Genomic DNA, 25500 nt, shown 5'->3' on the forward strand with positions numbered 1-25500 from the left:
CGATGAATACCCTTATGATTACGAAATGTCCATCACACGTCAGGTGAATGTATCAACGCCACATAAAGTGACGTCACAGGTAAATTTGTAGAAAATAGAATATAGACTTAGGATTAAATTTGTAATGGTGTTTTTTTATTTATTTGCTACTACAACGAAGGACTTTGAATATACATGAAGGTCTGAAATGGTCGCTGTTGCTAAATTGAAAATACATGAAAAAGGTTATAGTATATATCGCTTATGATATGACACGGTCTTTTACTTTTTAAACTGTTGAATATTTCATAAGAAACTTTGGAAAAAAATCCTGAAAAACAGAAAGACCTAAAGCAAATAGCAAAATCAAAGGACCGAAGACTTCAAACGAGTCATGTTCGTTGCTTGGTACAGACAGATTTTTTTTATCCTGGATGTAAAGCTACACAACCTTCCGACTAAGACAAAGCATACCATTTCTATGACATCTGTAATGCTGTTTTTCAACTGTACAGCTATATATAAACTGCAGCTGGGGTATAGAATTATAAGCTTGATACTTTTGATAACTATTAAGTTATGATTGAGAACGAAAACCGCTCCGTAGCCTTAAATAGTGGTGGAAAACCACAACATAGAACGTTAAGAATCAACTATAAATGTTAGAGTGTTTTAATATCATGTAATTGTATTATTTTACCTAGTATAACATGTCACTATGAGTCAAAAGTCAGACAAAAAAGCATTGAATATTTCAAAGCTGTTATACACTGTATTTATCAAAACGTGTCCGCAAATGGAGTTACAGTAACTCATGTTATTTAAACCTATAAAAAAAAAAGAATACAAGGAAACAAAAAGGAAATAGATTCTAAAGAAAAATCTTTATCTATTTTGTTTATTTTTTATTCATCAACAATTTAGAAAAATATTATGATTGATTTATTCTGCCATCATTATTTTGTTTTTCATTTGACAAATCTGAAAATCAATGCTTTGTGGATTAATATTTGTTCGTTATTGTTAAATTGTAACCACAGATGAATACCAAAAATGAAATGAAAAAAATACCTACAACATGTACAAGGTTTTTATTACTATAATATAAAAATCTTTTTTTGCAAAATAACACTGTTAACATGGTCAGGATCTATGCAATACATACAAACAATACAATAAAAAAAAACAATACAATGGAATACAATATAACATATTTTAAGAAACAGTTCAATCAACAAATACATGTACATACACATTTAAAAACTTGTCTAACATAGGTCTGCCCCTCAGTTCTAAAGACTGCTAAATGAAGACTTCAATATGACAAAAACTAACAGATTGGAGGGGCGGGGTGAATTGATTTTAATTTACTAAATGCATCAAGATGTTATAAAAATGGTCCATAGTATTTTAGATAAGAAAACAAATTTGAACGCAAATCTATTTTAATGTTACCATCGAATAAGATGGAATTCGTCATCTAGGAAACTATATTTTTTACATGATGGTTGCGTTTTTGGAATATTTCTGTATCTACCAAATGCAATACCAAGGGAATAATCACAATGTCTAAATTTTGACAGTAAATTCTTATGGAAAACATAATTGCAATTCAAATATTACTCACACTGACATCTAGTTTTGAATTTCTCATAAAGACAACCTTTTGATGAGGAATCCATTCGATTTATCATTTTTTTATGAGTAAAAAATGAAATTGTTTAGTTTTAAGAAGGTCAAAACCACATATTTAAAAAAAATGCATTCCAAAACCAAACAACATTTAAATTCTACATGTTTTAAGTTCGTCAAACTCAAAATATCACAAAGAGGAAGTGGAATGCAGATTTATCATGTCTGTATTGATGTCTTCCAACGCGAATAGGAAATCCGACATTGATTTAATATCCTTTATGTTCAACTGTTCTCTGATTGTTTGATAGAAAGTATTATGAGACTGAAAAATTAAAAAAAAAGATAATGTAAGTATATGATATATACAAATGTAATATTTTTTTGATAAATATAAAACCAGTTTCAATGCTGTATTTTTTATTAGTTTGATGGTAAAAGAGATTTATGAATTTTGACAGATTCAAGCGTGTTCTTTGTATAGCACAAACAGGTGTGGAATTTCACGATTCTTTGTAAGTTATGTCTCGTGTAACACTTAAGGTCGATTAACTTGACGATTATTTTGCGTTTTTATCTCGACAGCCTTTCTTGGCTGTTACAGATACATTTCTGTATCATATGCATTTTAATGCACCATACTATATTAATCTATAATAAACGTAAGATATACAGTACACATAATTACAGACGATCGATCAGATAGTTTGTGCATTACAAATATAAAAATAGGAACCACAACACTTTTCATATGTTCAAAATAACCACAGCTGCCATCATGATCGACTTCTCATGATCCAGCAAATGTTTAATTGTAAAGCAGTTGTGCAATTAGTTAAAGTAGTAAAACAAATCTATAATTTACCAAATAAGGGAGATTATTTTGCGAAAAAATATCAACTCTTAGTCCAATCTGAAATGCACACATGTGCAACTGTGATTATTGTACAAATACACGAGCATACCCGTGCAGGTCTGTATCGATAATTAGAACTTACAATTTTTGCCATATGTTTAAATGAAAAATGCCCATTTGTCAATATAAAGTGAACTAATTATTCTGTACAGACATGTTTCATTTTACTATTACTACGTTATACTTTTTTCTGATGAATCGATTAACAAAGAAAGACAATACACAAATGACTATAGATTTCACTTATAATATGAAAAAAAGAAGTTGTGATATGATTTCCAATGAGACAGCTATCAACAAGAGACCAAAATGACACAGACATTAACAACTATAGGTCACCGTACGGAATATATAACACTTTGTAAAACAGTCGTATAATTCTTATAAAAACTATATTGAATCGCCCGATATCTACATTATGTTTTTATACATCTTCAGTTTGCATATGTTACATGTTAAGCTTACACTATACTGAATCTAAATTTGTGTATTTACAGAACTAGGGAGACAATGTAACGATTGAACAGTAAGTTGTTTTAATTATATTCGTTTCACAGTTATACTTGTCTCATTATTCTTTTTTTTATCTCTCACGAAAGATGCAAAGCATTCCCATATGATTAAACAAAACACGATTTATTGTATTGCCAACACAAACGACATGTATTGTTTATTATCAAGATGTAAAATAAACACAGAACTATTTGTTAATTCTTTCTGTAGCCAGTAGCTTGATAATTCAACTTACCTGATTAGCAAGGAGTCGCAGAAATGCGATGTCTTTTCCTCTTAAACGCCCAAGCAGTTTTCTTAAATGAAAGATGTGATGGATATACAACAATTGGTATGTCAACCATTTTACATGTGTTCCGATACAGTGGGTGTTCCTTTTAATTCTGCTTGTTGTTTATTTGATATCAAAAAAGGCACTCACAAGAAACGGCAGACCAATACATTTTCTGATACCATGTTATGGTTCTTCTAAAAGTAGGATTCTTTTTAACATGAGGTGCAAGTGCCTATTTCATTACCCTCTATTTACTAATTTTGAACTTCGTTAAAAATAACTAGATATGGAAGGGATTATCATAAGTGAGCAACATTACGCGTTTAGCAACTTGTGGTAAAATTTAAAGGGGATCAAAATCCTATGTGTTATTATATTTTAGCTGTAAATTACGTTGAATGTCACACTCTGGAAACAATATTTTAGAAGACAAAGTTGTTTTTTAAAACAAATGGACAACAACTGACAATTCCCGACTTGGTACAGGCATTTTCAAATGTAGAAAATGATGAGTTTGATGTTTTCTATTTACATTTCATTTTTTAATCTAGGTTAATGTTTTGTTAGGGAAATTCACTCGTTATGTTTTGTGTACATGTTATCCTCAAAAGTATTGTATTGGTAAACCCAATGTACAATGTAAGGTACCGTTCTCAGTTATATACATATACAGGAGTCTAAAGTTGTGATGGCGCCCTAGATATTGAGGAATTAAATACATTCAAATTTATTTTTTTCAAATTCTTTTCAGAGTGTAATAAGATATTATGAATTTGCGTGAAATAAAGCCTAAGTTTTTACTTTCTACTGGAATCATTCTACTATTGATTGTTTTTTTTTTTTTGCGGAACTAAAGAGTGACGTAATGACCAAATTGACAAAATATCTTTAATGAACCTCATTCCCGATACAATATGACACTGAAGAGTACTATCCTATTGCACTGTGTGTTAAAGTATGGCACGTTAGTGTTTGACTACATCGTAGTTTAGCGTGTATCATCGCGTTTTAGATTGACCATCGCAATGGTCTTTCAGGGTCCTTCATATATATAAGTGTGAATATTTTATTTTAATCTAGCAGTGAGTTCTGTCTAAGTAAAGACTATGCTACAATATAGTCATTGATAGACAACCACATACTTTGGAAGGTTATTTATGTCCAGCCATTTCTCAACTTGTGATGGCGTCCATTTTATAACAATGTTTAGTACATTGGACTGTTCATCCTTTGGTTTTGGAGCTGACATAACAGGTAACTCAGATTGCAAAATAGGCTGGAAAACATAAATACTATTTTTTAAGACTTTTTTGTATCATATAAGGTGACGTGCATTTGTGGATCATATTTTACTGCTCGGGAAAAAAATGAGGAACATAGTTAAAGATTACATTCTTTTAAAGATATTATTGTTTGATAATTAAGGACTGTTATTCATTCTTCACAACAATTCCCTACACAATCGAACATTTCCTAGGGTTACTGGCTCTATTTTTGTTAGTTAATAACATTTTGTCATTATCTCTGATGTAGTTAAAATTAATTTTCTACCTTCGTTAAATGGCAAATTTAGAAGCCACTTGCTTTCGTTGAAGACTACATGTTGACTGTAGACGTCCTTAATGTTTTGTGTTGGTGTCTCGCTGTCTTATTTGCGTAAATATAACTGTTCATACTGCTCATTCGGAAATGCATTTAGTGATTAGTTGAGTGTTAATTTTGTATGTGTGTATATTATTTGTAATCTAACTTATCACATATGTGTTACGAATACGTTGTGTTTTGCATATGCAATAACCTCAAAATTGCCACGGGCAAAAAAGAGGTTATTGGTTAGTATGCCCCGATTCCAAATGACGTGACGTCATTGCGTGCGTCCTTAACGACAATTAATAACACTTTTTGGCTAAAAAAAAATAAGATTTAACTTGTTATGTTTAATTTTATTAAACTGTTTTTCTCTTTTCTGCAGAATTTAAATATGTGATAAACATATTATATTATGTCTTTTTCATATTGGCCCTGGTATCATCCCTCGACATATATCGGTCATCGGCTAAAGTTTTGAGGCCGATATAGGAGTCTCTGGTGATACCAGGGCCAATATGGAAAAGGGCATGTTATAATCGATACATATGATATATAGTTAGAAACACCAAATATCATAAGCATTAGCATAACCTTATAAGAGTATGATAACATTGTTTAAAGTTTTGTCATGTAAGTTATAAACAAATGAGTTGTGATAGAAAATTATCAATTTGTTGTTATAAGAAACCTTAAAATCATAGGCATAATGGTTCTGCTGCCGAATGTCATTATACACCTAGAAAAATATATATACCTCCATGGTTAATTTTTCAACATGTTTTGGTACCTCTACCAGCATATCTGTACTTCCCTCCACAGCTTCCTGTACTGCCCGGATTAATTCATTGACTTTATCCCCATATTCATATTTCCCACTACATTCATAAAACAATTTAGCACCAATTATAAACCCAAGCCAACCGTCAGCCTTGTAATCCTTTTCCATTTTCAATGGTATTATCTTTTTTTCAGTGTATACGCATATTCTGCCTCTATAAAATTTACAAATTCATCTATTCATCTTATAAAACAAGTCCTTTGTAAACCTGTCTCAGAATTGTAGTATATTCATAGTTATTAAGATGTATCATTTCTTGGACATAAAGTTATTTGTACAGTATGATGCATTTTTTAACATGTTAAAGTCATTGATTTTGTTCTGTCTAAATATTTGTTTTCGCCAACTAAAGTGTTTTCCTTCGCTGTTTGGTTAAATATCAAGATGTTGCTTTCCTTTTTGGTGTATGATATCGAACAGATAATACGCTTTAAAAAAGATAACCAAATACTTATCCATATGAAATTTTTATCCGCAGGATGTTTCGATCGATTTTTAGCGAATAAATATAGAGATTTCATATGATAATCGTTTTCCCATGTGCATTTGATATTAGTGATTTGTATTTGTAACTGATAAACAATAGGTGATAGAGACCATTTGGTTTGAGGTCATTGGTCAAATTGAGGAAACTAATATTAAAGTCAAAGATCAAGGTCATTTAGTTTTTGACTTATTTTCACTTCTTTTCACTCTTTTCAAAAACTGTGTAAGAAATTGACAACATATGGTGTTCTCATTTGTTAGTTGCGACTTGTCGTATTTTACAATACTATAAATTTTTGTTAAAAGCGTACTCTGCCGTTGAATGTTTTTTTTTTTCTCTCTCTCATGTTTCTTATAATTTACGCTTATGATGATATAGATCAATAGCATTATATAGTAAAGACCTGAGGTTTTTTTGATTATATGTCCTTGGTTTATTACCTTAAAATGGAGTTTAACATCACATTTAAGCTTAAAGTTCTAGACTTTGACCATTGTTTTCACTTAGACAATGAACGAAAGATACCAGAGGGACAGTCAAAATCATAAATCGAAAATAAACAGACAACTTCAAGGCTAAAAATGACAAACAATAGTACACATGACACAACATAGAAAACTAAAGAATAAACAACATGAACCCACCAAAAACTAGGGGTGATCGCAGGTGCTCCTGAAGGGTATGCAGATCCTAATCCACATGTAGCACCCGTCGTGTTGCTTATGAGAAAACAAATCCGGTAAATAGTCAAATTTCGGTAGGTCACATTGATGAAAGCGAAGGGGAATGTAGTTACGACGTAAGGAACATATCCGATATCATTTGTGAAACGGTTATTCCATAACAGTCAACCAACTCGTGATGGCGACCATAAAATTTACGATGGGATGATTTCAACTTCATCATTCGGAACTCTTGATTTTAATAGCTTCCTTGTGAGCAACAACCCTCTATCAAGAAAATCATCATGAAAGGAAATGCAAGCACGGGGATATTGTATCAACTGGGAGATATATACACCGTATGCAGGTCCTGCTGGAATGTTGCATATACTTCTACATTGGAATATGAGTATACTAAATCAGGAATATAACAGTTTTGATCTATTCGTGTGATCTCTTTGACCTTTTTTTTTGCCGTTTGATTAGGGAATTTGAATTTTCCTTGGAGTTCAAAATGTTTGTGATAATAATTTGTATGCATATTTGATTAAGGTTTGAGACATTGTGTAGTAAGATGCATGCATATTACCTTTAAACAAATCAGCCAATAATGACCTTTTGTAAATTGGAAGTAGTTTTTTTTTTTGCAATTATTTAAAGTAACAGTATAGAGAGCCATACATGTTTGGAATCAGTGTCAAGATCACTATCAAGTTATACCGGAGGAAACATTGACCAGACCGAAAGTAACAAACTAATTTCCTCATTCCTAACAAAAGTAATTAAAGCTTCCAATTTGCATTGAAAAATTACAGATGAAACCGAATTTTAATATTTTTCATTTCAAAATACAATGTATTGTGTTTCAGGTGGAAAGATTTAATTGTTCTCTGTACAACTAGCTAACTAATTTATTTTATTTTGCTATACAATTTATAATTTAAAAGTTTTTACACGCCTAATTATCACGTTTTAGCACTCTGTAGTTCTTGTTTCAATGCGTTGAGACATAAAATAAAAATAATATAGCCACATATGAGCATTATTATCAAGATTTGCTGTAAAACTACTTCTGAAATAGTGCAATAATCTTTATATTATGTTTTCGTTTATATATAAGACATAATAGGTCATTAGACTGGTATTAGTAATCGTTTGCATGCAGTGCTCATGGTTGTGACCAAAGACTGATGTTTTACAGAACATCGATTGATAAAAATACTTACCAGCTCTGCAAGTATCACTGTTCTTATATTTGAATGAATAGCAAATAAGAACAATATCTGCCTGCTCAACAGCCTTAGCCATTGCCTGGAGTGTAGACCCTTGCATATCATCTACGTCCATCCATACTCTGATACCACTGTTCCTTAAACTATCACGTATCTGTTTTACCATTGGTTGGTGCCCCCAGTTGTAGCTAATCATTATGTGTCTGTTACCACATCCTTTTACTTTGATGTTTTCCGGCCCAGATAAAGGTTGCACTGAAACGAAATGTGTAATATATGTTCCGATGCATACATGTATGAGTATATATGAGGACCAAAAGCGTATGTTCGTGAACATATTGGTATACCCAACTGGTATGACCATACGCGTATTGCGGACAAAATTAGTATACACTCATTGGGATATTAACAAGCTGGACCGTATGACTTTGTAAACATGAAGTTGTGTTTCTAATATATTCCATATTCTTTAATGATCATAGCTTGATCTTTAAACGTAGATCCACGCAAATTATTGACGTAAATCCTTATATTTGTTGCCTATGATCTGAATCTTGATATATTTGTTCCCAGCGCTATTTAGTGTCAACTCGTAGTACATTTATTCTGTCGATATCATAGGGTTCGCCAGGAATTTTTTTCTGCGTCGTTTGAGATTATACTCATTGAAATCTAATAGTTACGTACGCTTGACGAATCATACGTAAGATTCGTATTAGGGGTCTTTTATGTTGATATATTTCAATTATCGTCATGGAACGTCGATGGCATTTCACCCAAATGTTAGCCTACAAAGGACTATTACCCTACATACAACGACACTTATCAAATTGGACTCTTTGTGAGATATAGGATTTCGGAACGTACGATAGGTACAAATATAATACCACCAGGGTGAAAAGAAATAACCGTACAAAATAAAATAATAAATACAGGGTAGGAAGAAGAAAAAAGCTCCAACCACCTTCCACTACATCTCCCCCCCCCTAATTTTTCAACAAAATTGTAATATTCCAGTATCTTACCTAAGCAAATACCAAAGTAAATACATTGCTAATTTCCCTCAGAAAAATATAATAAACCAAAAACCTTCAGTCAATATTTGTAACGCCCAAAATAATCAAATGGAGAGAACAAAAGATGACCTAAATGCTATACTATATGCTGTGATCGTATAATGCAACACAGCCTCTTCCTTAATACAATTCAGTGTAACCTTAAGCTTGTGATGTGTCCATACATCGGAGTTAGGCTCTCCTATGGAACCGATTATAAAGCATATAAATGCGTTTTGGTCCTGAACATTCATGAAATATTAGCCATTGAACGGTGAGTGACTACTATGCGTCTCTCCTCCAAACATGCTTACTGTTGAAGCGTCGTGTGAAATCCACAATATACATTATGCAAACTTGTAGAATTATTTTCCTGATATACAGTGATGTGTTAAAATGTGTATTTAAAGAAGAAAAAAACATGTATATACTGTAGATTCGTTCATTTTCATGGATTCAGAAAACTTGCATGAACGTGTATATTGAATTTAGTGGTTTCGTCAAAACCAAGCATACACGACGACAAAAAACGTGTCATTCGTTGAACATTTTACTTCTTGGTTCGGCGGAACTCACGAAATCCACGAAAATTGGTATCCAGCGAATAATAATGAATCAACAGTAATAACATGATCTTTAATTAAAGCTCAAGAGCATATTTAGAAGTGTACCTCTACTCAACAGACAAACTTCTAGCCTCCAATTCAAGATCTTTGCCTTAATTTACTATATACAATTTAGTTATTTAAATATAGAGACGGTTTATTTTTTTTTCAAAACACCCAAGCTTTTCGTTTCAAATTTGAGTGTAAATGAACAAACATTTATTTCAAGGGGATTATGGTTTTCTTCCTAAACAAATATTCTGATTCTCAATTTGACACAACAAATTAATTGTGGGCAAAAAGATTACAAACACATAATTTTAAATCAGATTTGTCGTTTACCCTAAAGTGTTTAAATTTGGGGAAACAAATAAATAGATTGACAGCGTCAAAATACTTATTAAGAACACAAATTCTGACTCAAACAAAAACCATAACCCCCTTTTGAAGTTAAGTGTTTGCCATTGCTTGTTTGTTTTTTCTCCTGTTTTAGACATTTAATTCTTGCTTAACAGTGTAAATTTTGGAACGTTATTATTGAACTAAATTTGAAATTATAGTTATAGTTTCATATGTGTTGCCTGCGATCACAAGTGCAACATTATTTTTTTCACATTTCACAAAACCTAAAATCTATCAATCATAGAGTTATTTCATATAAATTGTATAACATCCTTGTTTTGCAAATATCGATGATCCACGTTGACAATTGTCTGGTAGTGCTTGAACAATTCCATAAACAATCTGTGTAAATGTGGTCAATATAAGTAACGTATCGGACATAAGAGTCTTCGGCACTATTTGTCTTTATTTTCTGATCTTAAAAGTGTGCTTTATATGAAATATGCTTATTTTTGAAAGATACATTTTTTTAAGAAAAGAAGACTGTGTTATTGGATAACACACAGACTCTTAATTGTTAATGTGGAAATGTAATATGTGCTCCCTGAACGTTCGTTCGTGCCTTTCGTCAAAATGTAAGAAAGTTATAATCAACCGATCTGCCGATAACAGAGTGATAAAGAGTATCATGAAAAAGGAGGCATCAGTGATCCAACTGCTTAATTAAAAAGTTTACCTCTTGCTTAACTGTCCATTTAGTTCTTTTCGCAGTCGACACATTTTGTTTAATGAAAAAAATAACGTACAGTTTAATAGTAACTTTGCAACAATGCTTCTACTTTAATTCTATTTTCATTATAACGTCATAATCAAATTTGACAAATGGTAAACTGAGATCAGACGAACCACACGTGGATTGAAGAAAAATAACCAACATGCCAAGAAAAGGATATATCGAGTAAGAATTAGGAAAATAGTCACATTGTCCGGATAATTTCAATTAATAAAAATCATAACAAACGACAAACTATCAACCAAAAACCATAGAGTCACAGTTCAAACGTCACCAAGAGAAATCAAAGCATGATACTTAGTAATCTCTTAGTAATTTGAGTTATATCAATTATTTTTTGAATGAGACGTCAATAAATTTAGAAGATATCATGGAGCAGAATCGACTACATACAGTTGTTCTTCTTGTAATTGGTTCACTTCAAATACAAAGCTTGTCATATCATTGTATAATTATGCACCTTTGGTTGTGGTAATTTAGATGTTTTTAGTTCTTTTGTTTCATCGATTATTTTTTTTTTTTCTAGCACTTTAGCAACTGGCGCTAGTTGACATTAGATTCTAGAGGCTGTTACTCTTAAATAAAATGTTCAGTCAAGTATCAAACACTAAGTAATAAAGGTTTAACAACCTCACTCGCAAGTTTTCTAAAAAAAATGCTAGGAATACATGTACTGCTTGTTTCATTTTAACATATACACTAGAATGGCATCTAATATATTGATACATCCTTGGCATTCATGACACTATTGTTTTTTTTTGTGTGTGTTCCAGATGAAATGAAATCGTGAAATGATTGAAGCGTTAGTTTTATATCAAGCAGTGGGTGTCTTGAGTCGTTTTGTAGATGGTTGTTTTGTAGCTACCGTTTATATAACTGAGGTGGGTATTCAGTGTGTTGTTACTGACATAATCTATAAAAACAATTGTTAACTGAGTAGAAACGAAGCTATCAGCTTCCTCGGGTAAAACTTACCATGAATGGCTATTATTATTTATTCTCCCGTCTGTCGCTTTTCTAGTATTTGTATATCCTTGGATTTTAACGTTCCTTTTTTGTCCGTTTGCCTGCATCATTTCGTATTGTTAAATGGACGTTAAGAAATATATTGAATATAACACGTTATTAATTTCTTGCGTCTGAAGTCCTTTTCTGGATTTACCTTCATAAGACTTCTCCGAATGTACAAATTTACGCATCCAAGACAAAACTCATCAAAGGATTTGCTTGTGTTTGTTTTGATACAAATAAGGATGTATCGAACCATTCTGTATTGTTTACAAACACATTAACAAGTACAAATTGCATCAGTATTTGTACAACAAATATAATTCGTCTTAACCAGTTGTTGTTGTTGTAAATCAATTCATTCGATTTTTCCGTGTATTAACTAAATTTATTACGTATATACAAACCTGTGTTGTGTTGGTCTTTAATCGTCCACAAAGCTTGTTTGCTGATCTTTTTAACTGTTTCATCTGATGATTGAGACATTATTTTCAATGTCTCTATCACATTCCATTCGTTTTTCTCTATCATTTTAGTTTTGTTCTGTTTGTCAAAAGATAACGTCCAAATAGCGCGAACGGCCTCTGTAGAAAAACATTTCCTTAAAATTAACGTTAATTACTTATGTTGTGTTTTCCATATAGGAATAAAATAGAAACTTAACCAATGCAAGACGTTATGTCTTCATCAATTACTAGTATTACGTTACCTTATGCAGACGAACGCGCGTCTGGCGTATTAAGTAATAATCCTGGTAAATTTGATACCTATTAACGTTAACACTAATTGTGAAATGATTAGATACTGTCAATCATTGTATTGTTTCATAGGAATAACAAATGAGTATAAGTTATGAAGAAATGTTATGAATGTTAATGTCATCGAATAAGACTTAGACTGTTGGTTTTCCCGTTTAAATGGTTTTACACTAGTAATTTTGGGGCCCTGTATAGACGTTTGTTCGGTGTGAGCCAAGGCTCCGTGTTGAAGACCGTACATTGACCTCAAATTGTTTACTTTTCTAAATTGTTATTTGGATGGAGAGTTGTCTCATTGGCACTCACACCACATCTCCCTATATCTGTTAGGTAAAATATCTTACCACGTTGTTCTTCTATGTTTCCTATATCAAGAATTTTCACAAGAAGTAGAACTGCACCGTGCTGCACAACTGTTCTTTTATTGTTATCATTTCTTGCCACCTGATGAACAACTGTTAAAACAAATAAGAATCTTACTATTAATATCTACTGAACGATTGTGATTTCTAGTAACATAACGAAATTGTGCACACACACAAAAAAATGTTTATAGCATTTTCTTTATATCATTTATGTGTTATAAACAAATATAATATATCCAGAGCCATAAAAATGATTGCGAATATGGCATATTTCAAGAACGCCAACACAATTGTACTATCTCATTTCTCATAATCATGCTAATGTAAGTACTGAAATCATTCAAGAGTCATCATGGTCATTAATTCCATTGAAATGAGAGAGAAAAACAATTCATAATTACCACGAACACTAGTTTAATCATTATATCATTATCATTATGAGTATGCTATTTGCATTTTATAAACAAAACATTAACTCTCACAGATGCACTCATAATTACTGATGGCAAATAATGGTGCAATATTTTTCATTCAAAAGAGAAATATGGACATTTTATAACAACGGAACACAGTTCTAGTATTCTATCCAAAAATAAGCAGTATGTACATAACACACTAATCATGCTAATATACTAAATGAAGTCGCAAAATGTACATTAGACAGAAAAAAAATCAGTCTTCAACAACATAAATCCAAGTCGAAATATATATATATATATATATATATATATATATATGAATTTCATTTACCACAAATTACAAGTCAGATCGTTAATGTGTAGATTAATAGTCGTTTCCAAATTTGCCAGCTTGTATAATGTTCATCAGTATCGTAAGTGTATCCTATGTTAATCAGTCTGTTTAAAAGTTTTGTAAGTTTTTTATGTGAATTATCATATGCGCGTGCTTTGTATAAAAAATGTCCATAAAGAATGGGATATGTAGTATATAATTTCTGCATAGTGATTATTACAAATAAGATGTAACATGCACAAGAAAATACTACTAGTTGAGACACATATATAAATAACATACGATGATGCCAAGGGAATTTAACAATTTACAAATGAATAATTAAAAGTGAAAATAAACAAGATCATCTCTTTTTTCAATCAATCTAGAGTTGAGCTCCAGGTGAGACCTTATCTTAAATAAAACAAAAATCACCACCTTTTTTATTGTACTAAGAGTGCTAGCAAGTACAATAGCAGCTATGCGGTGGAATAATGACATAACGACTCAAGACACATACATCTAATAGGTAGCTTTGGGAGCCAGGACATATTAGGAAAGGACAAGGTACGATTAGGCCCGTTTTTTGTTCCCCTTTTTCCCATTTTTCGAATTCTGTTTTGCAAAGCTACGTATTATGTTAAAACATTCCCTGATGTTTGAAGGTTGTTTGGATGAACTTCAAAACTACTAATTTTCGCAACTGGGTGAGGTGAGGGTGGTTAACTTTCTGTTATTATTCAAATATTGTAGTTATCATTCATTTTGCAGGTGATTTTACAACAAATTTTTATTTCCTTAGTGCCTGAGCCGACGTGACCCAGGAATGTTTTTATTCCAATGTCATGAGAGGTGTTTTTGCTATCTAAATCGCCATATATTTTTCTAGATCACGTAGGCGCACGGTATTGAGTTGTAAAAAGCAATGGCCTAAAATCGTTATTTTTCCTACACCTGCTCTGAAAGATGTAGCAAAAAGTTTGTGTTTTTTGATGTTGTAAAAAGTAAAATCACAAAAATTTTGAACTTCGAGGAAAAGTCAAAACGGGATATTCCTAGTTATTGGGCAAAATTTGTAATTTTCAACTGTCAAATATCCCTTACCAGTAACGCCTAATGTTACAAGTACTCTTTGCCTCTGTTTTGATCTTTATGTGTCTGATATTTGTTTCTTTTACATATATTGCTGTTTAAGGTGCACACACACCTAATTTTGTTAGCTTAAACCCATTTTTTGGTGGATTGCAAAGTATTTAGTTTCTATGTTGTTTTTATTTGTAACTTCTGTTGTTTGTTGTACTTTGGTAGTTTATTTTCGACGTTTGGGTTTCAAATCCCGTTTGATATTGTTCTCCTCATCTTAAGTTCGGATATTAAAATGTCCCGATCGTTTGGTTTGATTTGGACTTATGCAATGTATTCTAGGCCAATCTTACATTTGTTATTTGAAATATATATAGAAGTCTACATACTTCGTGCTAACTCCATGAGCGACCAGCCATCCCAATTTCTATCTTCCGTTTCCATAGCCATCGAAATAGTCCACATTAAAAATTGAATGACGTCACCATTGCTTTTTATCATCTCACTTTCAGATTCGTCTACTAAATCAGCAAGGGTTGCTAAACATAGTAGTCAAATTGTATCATCTTTCGATTCTAAATAAGGTTTCATTGCTTCAATGCAGTTAACATCTCGTACATTTGGAACGTTGTCCTCAAACATCGTAATATTATGCAGTACAGTGATGAGAGACTCAAGAATGTGTGATCCGTCTTCTGACTTCAATGATATAACATATTAATGATTTTTTTTACACTACGTTACTTTTCACCTAATTTTGTGGTAGGACTAATTTGATATTGACATAAATATACAGATTGAGTGGATGTCAGTCATTGTTATAGGCTGTACACTGACCAACGTTGCAAAAAACTAAGTCATGTTTACTGTGCTCGCAATCTTGGGACACATTCTTATTAAATATGATTATTGTTTAAAGGAACAAATATTTTTTAGATAATAATTAACACGAAGGTTTCAACTTCCTCGGGGATATTTGGTCTTGGATGGATTTTGCAAATCTTTAAGGTCATTTTTTTGGATTATAAATTTACAATTATATTGGTCCTTATACATCCATGGCTCTTAAACATTCGGTTTTGAACGTTCTTGATAACGTTAAATCCAGAAAAGCGTTTCGGACGCATAAAATAAAAAAAAACAATGTTGTTTATTTTTTTGTAAAAAATGGTGACTTGTCCGCTTCAAGCTATTCACATAAGGTTATTTTGCCTTCCTTTGAACTAGATTCTCTTTCATTTCTACAAAAGTACCGTATAGCAGGTTATTTTCGCGGGTGTAGTAATTCGCGATTTGCAATGAATAAGGTAAACGAAATATTTTGACGATTATCATTTTGGCCGATTCAAAATTTTTCTCAATACCTTTCCATGTGCACTTTTAAATAAGCGGAATTTATTTTGGCGATTTTGTTCTTACTGCGAAAATAAGCAAATATTTACACCCCGAAAAAATAACCCGCTATAGAGTATTTGATGTGATTAAGTTTCCTTACTGAAGATGCATCAAAGTTAATGTTAACGCACATGGAACCTATGTTTCACCGACGACGACCAAACTGTTCTAGTTGTCGGTGAGCCAATTTCGTCCTCATGTACATGAATCTGACATCGACGAGTTTGACTTGTAACACAATTTACACTTTCAACTGTAAACGTGGTGCAGAGTCTACTTCATATACACGGGCTCATGAAATAACCGCTGAAGTCTTTACTGTATAAGTGTGGTTTGTTGATTGTTGTTAGGTTGTTAGTTTTTTCATCGTCTCTTTTTTTTTTTTTTTTGTTATTTTTGCCATGCCATTCTCAGTCTGTCTACAAATTATGAGTTTGAATGTCCCTTTGGTATGTTCCGCCTCCTTTGTTGTTCTTATTGTTAAAAGTAAGAGTTAACAGAGCTTTAATTGACTTAGCCAAGGTGAACTAGTAGTTTTTTCATCGTCTTTTTTTTTTGTTATTTTTGTTATGCCATTCTCAGTCTGTCTATATATTATGAGTTTGAATGTCCCTTTGGCATGTTCCGTCTTCTTTGTTGTTTTTATTGTTAAAAGTAAGTGTTAACAAAGCATCAATTGACTTAGCCCAGGTGAACTAGTTGACTTTTCGTCCCTTACCTTTGTGTCAAATTCATCAAAATGAGGAATTTTCCACTGTTGAAGTTTTTTAGTCGCTATATAAAGAAAGTTAGTTTGCTGAGAAACAATTCTACACAGTTCAAAATTGTTATCGGAAGAGTTTACCAACACGGACAACAAAGACGACACAAAATCAATATTTTGTGTTGAAATTCCTGGATATCCAGAGCTACTTCCAGATTCTAATATTTCAGTACATATGTTACATAAGATTTTAACGGTCTGATGGTTTTTAAAATGTTTTGTTATTGTTTCCATTATGTCTAACCTTTCACTCGAAGGTTCATGATTAATGATAGTCTGAAAGTGATGATCCAAAGAAAAAACAGCCTTCCAAAAATCTATTGTTACGAAGCCATCTTTTGTTTTTTCCTCATATTGTCCTTCCATTACTACAATATTAGTTTTGACTAAGTTGATTAGAAAAGATGGACTCAAAGTTTCTTGAGTCGTCGAATCATTATCTTCACTGCTCGATTCAGCTTCAGATACATGCCATTGTTCTGTTTGTTTCGGTATTGTAACGCTTTTTTTAATCCCTGACGATTCTGGTGTGCTTAATGATGGTAGAACGTTGTCAGATTTTTTCTAAAAGAAAGAACATTGTTCGATAATAGTATGTTTTAAAACAGATAATGGTATTCATAAGTACACCATAGTGTACATAGTGAATGTCTCATATCATAAAAAAAAATCTCTATTCATGCAATACAGGTTTACATATACAATTCATGAGAAAATTACAATGGCGTCTTATCTTATTCTTGATCGTTAAGCTAAGTATATCGTTGTATATTCCAAATTATGAAATTCACTCTGGATGAATACAGTCCTTGGATGGTGTAAGCTTCCCACTAACACCATACACCATTAAACCATACACCATACACCATTACACCATACACCATTACACCCTACACCATTACACCATACACCTTGTACCATTACACCATACACGTTACACTTTTGCACCATACACCTTACACATTACACCATACACCATTCTCCATTCTATCTACACGATCCGAAATTATCCATAATGCAATTAAATTTCAAATATTAAAAGTATTATTATTGTTTATGTTCACAATACGAAAAAATAAAATAAAAAGAACTTCGTTTTCAAGTAATGAAATGTTGTACACCATCATTCATACCTTCCCGATCGCACGTTACACAATCACACCATTCCTCAAACACCATTAAACCATTCCTCTTTACACCATACACCATAGCATCATACACCTTACACCATTGCATCATATGCCATACACCATTACAGCATACACGTTTTTTGGGTAAGTTTACACAATCCAAGTGCTGTAATATCTACTGTCAAATGTACTTATTTTGCTTAAGATAGTCCTTTATAATTAAACAGATAGTCAAGTATTGTTAATAAAATACATATAAGCATAAAAGGAAGTACTAATCATTCGCGAACTGTCAGTTTGTTTAGTTTTTTAATTATCAATCAGCTACAGTTATTCATCTAGTAAATGCACAAGTTATCGTGTTTAATGCTTAACGAAATTCTTAAGTTCATTACCAAGTCACTCATTATCAAGGATTAGTCCGGTCGGTACTGCGCATGCATCACTTGCCACAGCTTTTGTCTATGGAATAGGTATTTATAATTGAACATGGAATACATTTTAATTGACGATTTTAATGTTCATTACATGAATTCAAGATAAAAAAAAAAGTACAGGATACAAATTCACAGATCTCGCCGGGATCGATTGATAAAATAGTTATCAGAGGTACCAGGATTATAATTTAATATACCAGACGCGCGAGTTGTCTCCACAAGATCATTAGTGACGCTCATATCAAAACATTTAAAAAGCCAAATAAGTACAAAGTTGAAGAGCATTGAGGACCCAATATTCCAAAAAGTTGTACAAATACGGCTAAGGTAATCTACTCCTGGGGTTGATAGAGTTATCACTCCTTGCATTGAATTATATATTTTGACAGGATTGCATTACTTTTTCAAACCGGACAAGTTCACGGTTAGGTTTATGAATCTGTGTTGTCGATTGAGAAAAGTTTGTCAAGTGGTGTTATTCAAATAGATCATATTTTACTATTGATACCTTTTGAATTCCAACAGAAGATGTGTTGCATCCCATCATACGAAATTTAGTCCTCTCCTACAAATGCTATATGTGTAAAGAAACAAATTAATTAACAGCATTTTACTGAATTTAAATTCTAAACTAATGTTAACAAATAAAAATGCAGTTCTTGTATCTTTGTTTTTCTTCAATATCGTGATACAAGGATGTTTAAATTAGCAGACAAAGAAGCCAACTTTGTAATTGTGATATGACTCCTTTAGTACTCCGTAGGTCTCCAAAATAAATGTATCAATTCTTTGGCATTCAGGTTCGTACGTTCTACAGAGATTAAAATTGTGAATAAGCATAGTATTAATGCCACTACAGATTGCACTCATATACAGTAGATTTATATATTCCTATGTTTCTCTGTTTCTTAGTTTGCAACCAAACTCAGTAACAACACGTCATTGTTACATTTAGTTGACACATTCAACAAAACTTACCGTTATCTTGATGATATTGTTTTGAAAAATATTCCGGTGTGTACTAAATATACTATCGAAACGAACGACACGGTGCTTACTTTACACAGAAATAACATTAACAGCAGTAGTTGTCATTTTCTAGATTAAACATCCTAATTCTGAAAGGGAAACTCAATACTTAAAGTTACGATAAAAGAGACCATTTTTGTTTCCTTCTTTTTAATTTTACTCACCATAAATTAATTATAAATTTGACTTTACGTTTTAAAAGATACAAATATTTGATTATCAAACTTTGCTTTATCCGCAGAAAACTTATTAAAACAGTACTGTATCCTAAATTTTAATTATAGTGTACAGTTATACATAACACCTAGCAATAAGTTTTGGTGTTAACAAATTAATTAATAAAGAAATGGTTGTCTATATTGTAAAAAGATCTTTAAAATTGTTTACATTTGCATAAATGTCGATTTTGTAATCAACAATTTAAAGCATATCTTTCTACTCTTTTTGGATGAATTTGTGAAATGTATAAATGCACATCCACGTTTAATTTCTATTTTAAAGGTTGTGTTATCTGTATTCAACATTATGCATATGTATTATAAGGTTAAATCCTAACTTTCATACTACCTGTAGATACTTTTATTTGGCATTGCACAATTCATGTCGACTTATTTGACTGGCAATGGCGTTAACACACTTAAAAGTTTCAAATGATGCTTTATAGTGTATCTGTCCATGTTTGATGTTATACCAATGATTTAATTTAGAGTAACGGTTGGCGCAAGTTAAAAGGGTTTATTGCGCTTCATTTGTTTGCACATGTCTCCTTATTCAGGGACCTTTTGTTCGGTGGTCATTGTTTTTTGTTGATGTGTTTAATAAGTGTTTCTAGATTTTTATATAGATGATACGTTTGATTTCTCGTTTAAATTGTTTACACTTGCCATTTTGGAATCCTTTATAGCTAACTGTTTGGTGTTAGTCAAAGCTCCTATTCGAATACTATACTTTAACTGTGATAGTTTACTTTTTACAAATAAAAAATGGTATATCTGTTTGTCATTGGCACTACCACATCGGCTTATATCTATGTACAAAACGAAACTTAGTTTATCACCTTCAAATGATACATTGTATTGTTCAGTTTCGAATAAACCGCATATGCAGTAGCGTGATTAATAAAAATTAAATGAGATACTCATATTTTAGTACGCCATTTTCTGCCTTCATCAGTTTCTCTGTAAGAAGTAGAAGGCAAAATCAAATTCGAAGTTGAACAGCATTAACAACAAAACGTTCATGTAAGAACATAAAGCTACAGCGATCTTTTTTCTAAAACAAAGGGGAGACTTATTGGCCGAGTGGTCTAATTAGTTACTATAATTGTAATCACTAGCCAGTCAACACTGAGGTTGTGAGTTCTAACCCCGGTCGTACAGGTGCATTCGATTCCAATCTTTATTGACCAGGATTTTTAGTTTTCCTATCGAAGGTTTGTGGTTATTTTCGGGGTACTCCGGCTTCCTCAATCATTAAAAACGGGCCAATACAAAATAGCCTAAATGCGGTGCTTAAAAGTGGCGTTAAAACACACAAAATGAAGTAAAACAATGAAGGTATCAATAAAAAAGGAGGGCAACAGCATGCTATAATGGCATCAAACCAGAAAAAAATAATAACTTGATCAAATATAAATGGATTATCAATTCGTGAGTTTTATTTAGTAATGTTTTTAATTTTTTCAAATCGGGCCAAAAAAAAATACAAATTTTGCATAGAAATATATACATGATATATATATACTTGTGATAATACTATTAAGACAAACATATTCTTTTTTTTTTGGCACCTTTCTTTAAAACTGATGAGACGATAACCCCTGAAATACAACATTATTTGTACTGTAGGTCAATTTTTTTTTTTTCCATAATCTTATTTTTTTCGGCATAATTAACCTTGGCCTCCATCCATGAAATCTATATCAAAATTGGACACTTTTGGTTACAAAACATTTTGGATCTTAGGTCGCGGCCAAGGTTTTTCCTGAAGATTGTAGGTCTGAAAATTGCCCAAATCACCATATTTTAACCACATATCTAAAATTGACCCACTTTAAAGAATATTCTGTACTTTGTATGAAAAGAACTGATTTATTTATTACGGCTTTTGAAAAATACCAGTTTACGAATCAAATCGTTACCTTTTTAAGTGTTTTATGATAAAGTTGATATTCTGTGCCGTTTTGTGCCATAAGTGAACCTTAGAAATTACAAAGTCACCGTTTATTATAAATAAATGATAATTAAACCATAACCACAATATCTGTAGTTCAAACGTAATAACAAAAGTATACATTGTTACCCCGATTTTGTTTTTTGTCCATGGATTTATGAGTTTTGAACAGCGGTATACTACTGTTGCCTTTATTTCTTTATACATGATTACAGAAGAATTTTGAAAAGTAGTTGATTCAATTAAAATACAAGTGATAAATGATTAAAATGATTATTATCAATTAGTCAATTACAGCTCTTAAATGATATCAATAACAATTATATTGTGTCTGTTTAAGTTACGCATCAATGTAAATATAACGGAATTTGACGAGACTGTCATCAAAGTGAGAGGGTTAGCGCTGTAAAACCAGGTTTAATCCACCATTTTTTACATTTGAAAATGCCTGTACCAAGTCAGGAATATGACAGTTCTTGTCCATTCGTTTTCGATGCGTTTTGTTATTTGATTTTTCCATGTGATTATGGACTTTCCGAAATGATTTTCCTTTAAGTTCAGTATTTGTTAGTGATCCTACTTTTTATAAGGAGCCGGGTGACAAAATATAAGATCATTTACGGCAAAATTGTAAAATGAGAGAGAAGATATGAATTGGAAAACAAATTCAGAAAACTAAGATAATAAAAAAAAAAACCTTATTTTGATACCATAAACATATTTAATATTTTGATACTACGTACTAGCTTTCCTTCGTATATTGCTATTTTAAAACTTTCTATATTAAAAATGTATAACATTCAATTGAATATGAACTGACTTAAATCGTAGAAATTATATAGATAACCGAAATAATTGTATATGTATTTACCTTTAAAACATTTTTAATTTTAGATGAATATGACCGACATGTTTGTAGCAAAGCATAAACAAATATGACCTCTTTTTTGTATTCGGGATTTCGTGATAACTGTTTATTTAAATCACTGTTAAATACTGAATAACCCAATCTATTTTTGTTGTTCCATTTAAATGTATTTTCAAATAAGTACTGACTTGACAACTTTATTGAAATATAACATTCTTTAATTACTTTGTGTCATTCAATTATACGAAATATTTAGTGCTTTTTTAATAGAAAAACACCTAATGATTATTTCATAAACTTTGTCATTACATATTTAGGTATGTTTATCTATTATCATAAAAATTCAGAAAATGGAAACAAAAATAGTAGAATTGACTATCTATGTTTTTATACTTGAATAAAGTAACACTCAACTATAGTAATCCAATTGTTAACTAACCCCTCTCTATGATTTACGTTAAATAACTCTGGTTAATTTTCAAAGCATTTTATCATTTTTGAAGATGGTATAATTCGGTTTATATTTCTCTTGCCTAACAGTTTAAGTGTCATCATAAAGCTTGGGTTTTGAACTTACAAAACGTTGCAAAATGAACACAACATTTTGTGTATGAAAATCCTAATCCAGTATTGTTTTTTTTTTTTTTTTTTTTTTTTTTTTTTTAATTCTGAATCTGGGTACGATTATCGTGTACGAAATTTAGATGGACGCAAGGCCTTTGCAAAGCTTTACCAATAAATTTGATTAACATAAATTCTTATTTAAATAAAAATCATTCAAATGCAAAAGCACGACATGATAGTTTTTTACCATGCAGCAAGTTTTGAAGATTCGAAGTTTCATTTTTTTAGAATAAAGGTTATGTGCAAATCTAACTAAAATCGAAATCATATTTAAAGATTCATATTGCCGTAATTATATAGGCATTTTTGTTCGACACACATATTTCATATCGATTCCTTAAATCTACTATTAAGCCGAAAATGCAATAGAAAAATAGAAAAATATAAAGTCAAATATTTACCTGGCAGTTTATATAAAATTCAATATAAAGATTGTTGCATCGATTTTCAATTTTGTGATAAACTTTTTGAAATCTGGATAAAATAAGACATTCAATAGATTAAGAGATCGTCCATGATAAGGTTTTTGCTATTGGTTACAAATAAACACATGTTGTGTTTATAATTGCAACCTCAAATGTAAATCATATGACTTTGTTTTTTAAAAGATTCAATAAATTCCAGGTACACACTTATAAATAGCTAACCTTGTGTACATTTAAACCTTTCACAACAGTTTTGCTAATTTTAGATGCAACTGATCAGGTATGAATATTGACAATAAGTCTAGTAAATACTTTGAGAATGTGTGCATGTAATGTAATCTTTTTCTTTTATTCACGATGTGTATATTGTTGTTGGCTCTGACTCTGACCAAGAACGATTACATGTGATGTTTATTGCTGAAATTTTCAATTGTATCAATCAATGGTAGGTGAGTTTATGGGCCCTGTAATTTAAGAAATAAAAATATTCTAATATATTCTGTACTGTACAGTATTTGGAGAGATACCAGTTATCGATATCCTTTTTATGTAATAGAGTGTTTACGAGACAAACATAGCTAATCTTATAGATCAACGTACGGTTTTCAAGAATGAGCAAGTTAACCCTCTTAATAGTCAAGGAATCACGAGATTGTCTACATTATACTATTTTGTAGACATATACGGATAACACTAAGCAACATCATGCAGTGCAATATAAAATTCTTTTGTGTTCTGCATTTTCAAGGTTTTAAGATTCTATAAATAGATATACACTAGTAACCGTTCTATTCTTTTTAATGATTTGAAAATATTAAGATAGTTGGTGAAAAATTCAAGCGTGAAGGGTTGTTCTTAAGAAAATTCTAATACTAGAACTGCAATTGAACACTCCACTGTTTTTCTGAATCGTACAGCTCCCATAGATGTTTTGAAAAACAGATTGTTGAAATCCCTAAAGAAGTCTAGTATTTTATATGCCATCAATTGCTTTAAATTGAACCTCAATTAAACTATATTCACAAGTTACGTCACAGCTTTTAAAGTGTATTTGTTTGCATTTGGTTTAATTTGTTTTGAAAGTACATATTGACAGCTACAGTGGCCTTGTGCTGTAATGTTTCCCGGGGATGACTCAGGCATTACATACATTCTTGACCATTATAACATACCTTGGACACAAAACATGGCCATTATGAAAAAAAAATCAATTTTATTAAATTGATATCATTAAGAAAGGATTGGCCTATATGAATTTTACTTTTTGTTTGAAATTTGTTTATTTGTCTATTTTTTTCATGCAGACAGAAAACAATCAAGCAGGATTACACACATATACAGGTTAAAGTATGATCTTAAAGATATTATTGTATTATTTCAACTCTAAATATCAATACATAGAAATAAAATATAACTATAATGTTGATACCAGTTATGAAATATTTAAATCACCTAGGACAGATTGTAATGGCAATCATTTTTTATCTAAATATTCTTTTTGTGTAGGCGATAAGTAATTTATCGTATATGGTTCTTTTCTAAAACAATATTTCTAATATGCGATATTACCTGACACAGAAAGGGTTCTCCTGAATGTTTACAATTTTAAATTTAAAATGTTAAGGTCAATATTAAATGTGGTTCTGCATTAGACACATTTCCACAAAACCAAAGATAACATATTTTGCTTCTATATTTGTCAGGTCAAATCCACATTTTAATAATTCATGTTGAAGTGCTTTCCAATTTATGTTTAATGCAAAAATATTTTGAAAAGATATCTAATAACCTTT

General features: G+C 31.3%; 1 pseudogene; it reads right to left on the reverse strand.

The window, feature by feature from the left end:
* Nucleotides 1–1055: 1055 nt before the first annotated feature.
* LOC143083559 (uncharacterized) lies at nucleotides 1056–23771 on the reverse strand (annotated as a pseudogene).
* Between the last annotated feature and the right edge of the window lie 1729 nt (nucleotides 23772–25500).

Source organism: Mytilus galloprovincialis, chromosome 7 (genome assembly GCF_965363235.1).
Source record: "Mytilus galloprovincialis chromosome 7, xbMytGall1.hap1.1, whole genome shotgun sequence".
Taxonomy (NCBI): Eukaryota; Metazoa; Mollusca; class Bivalvia; order Mytilida; family Mytilidae; genus Mytilus; species Mytilus galloprovincialis.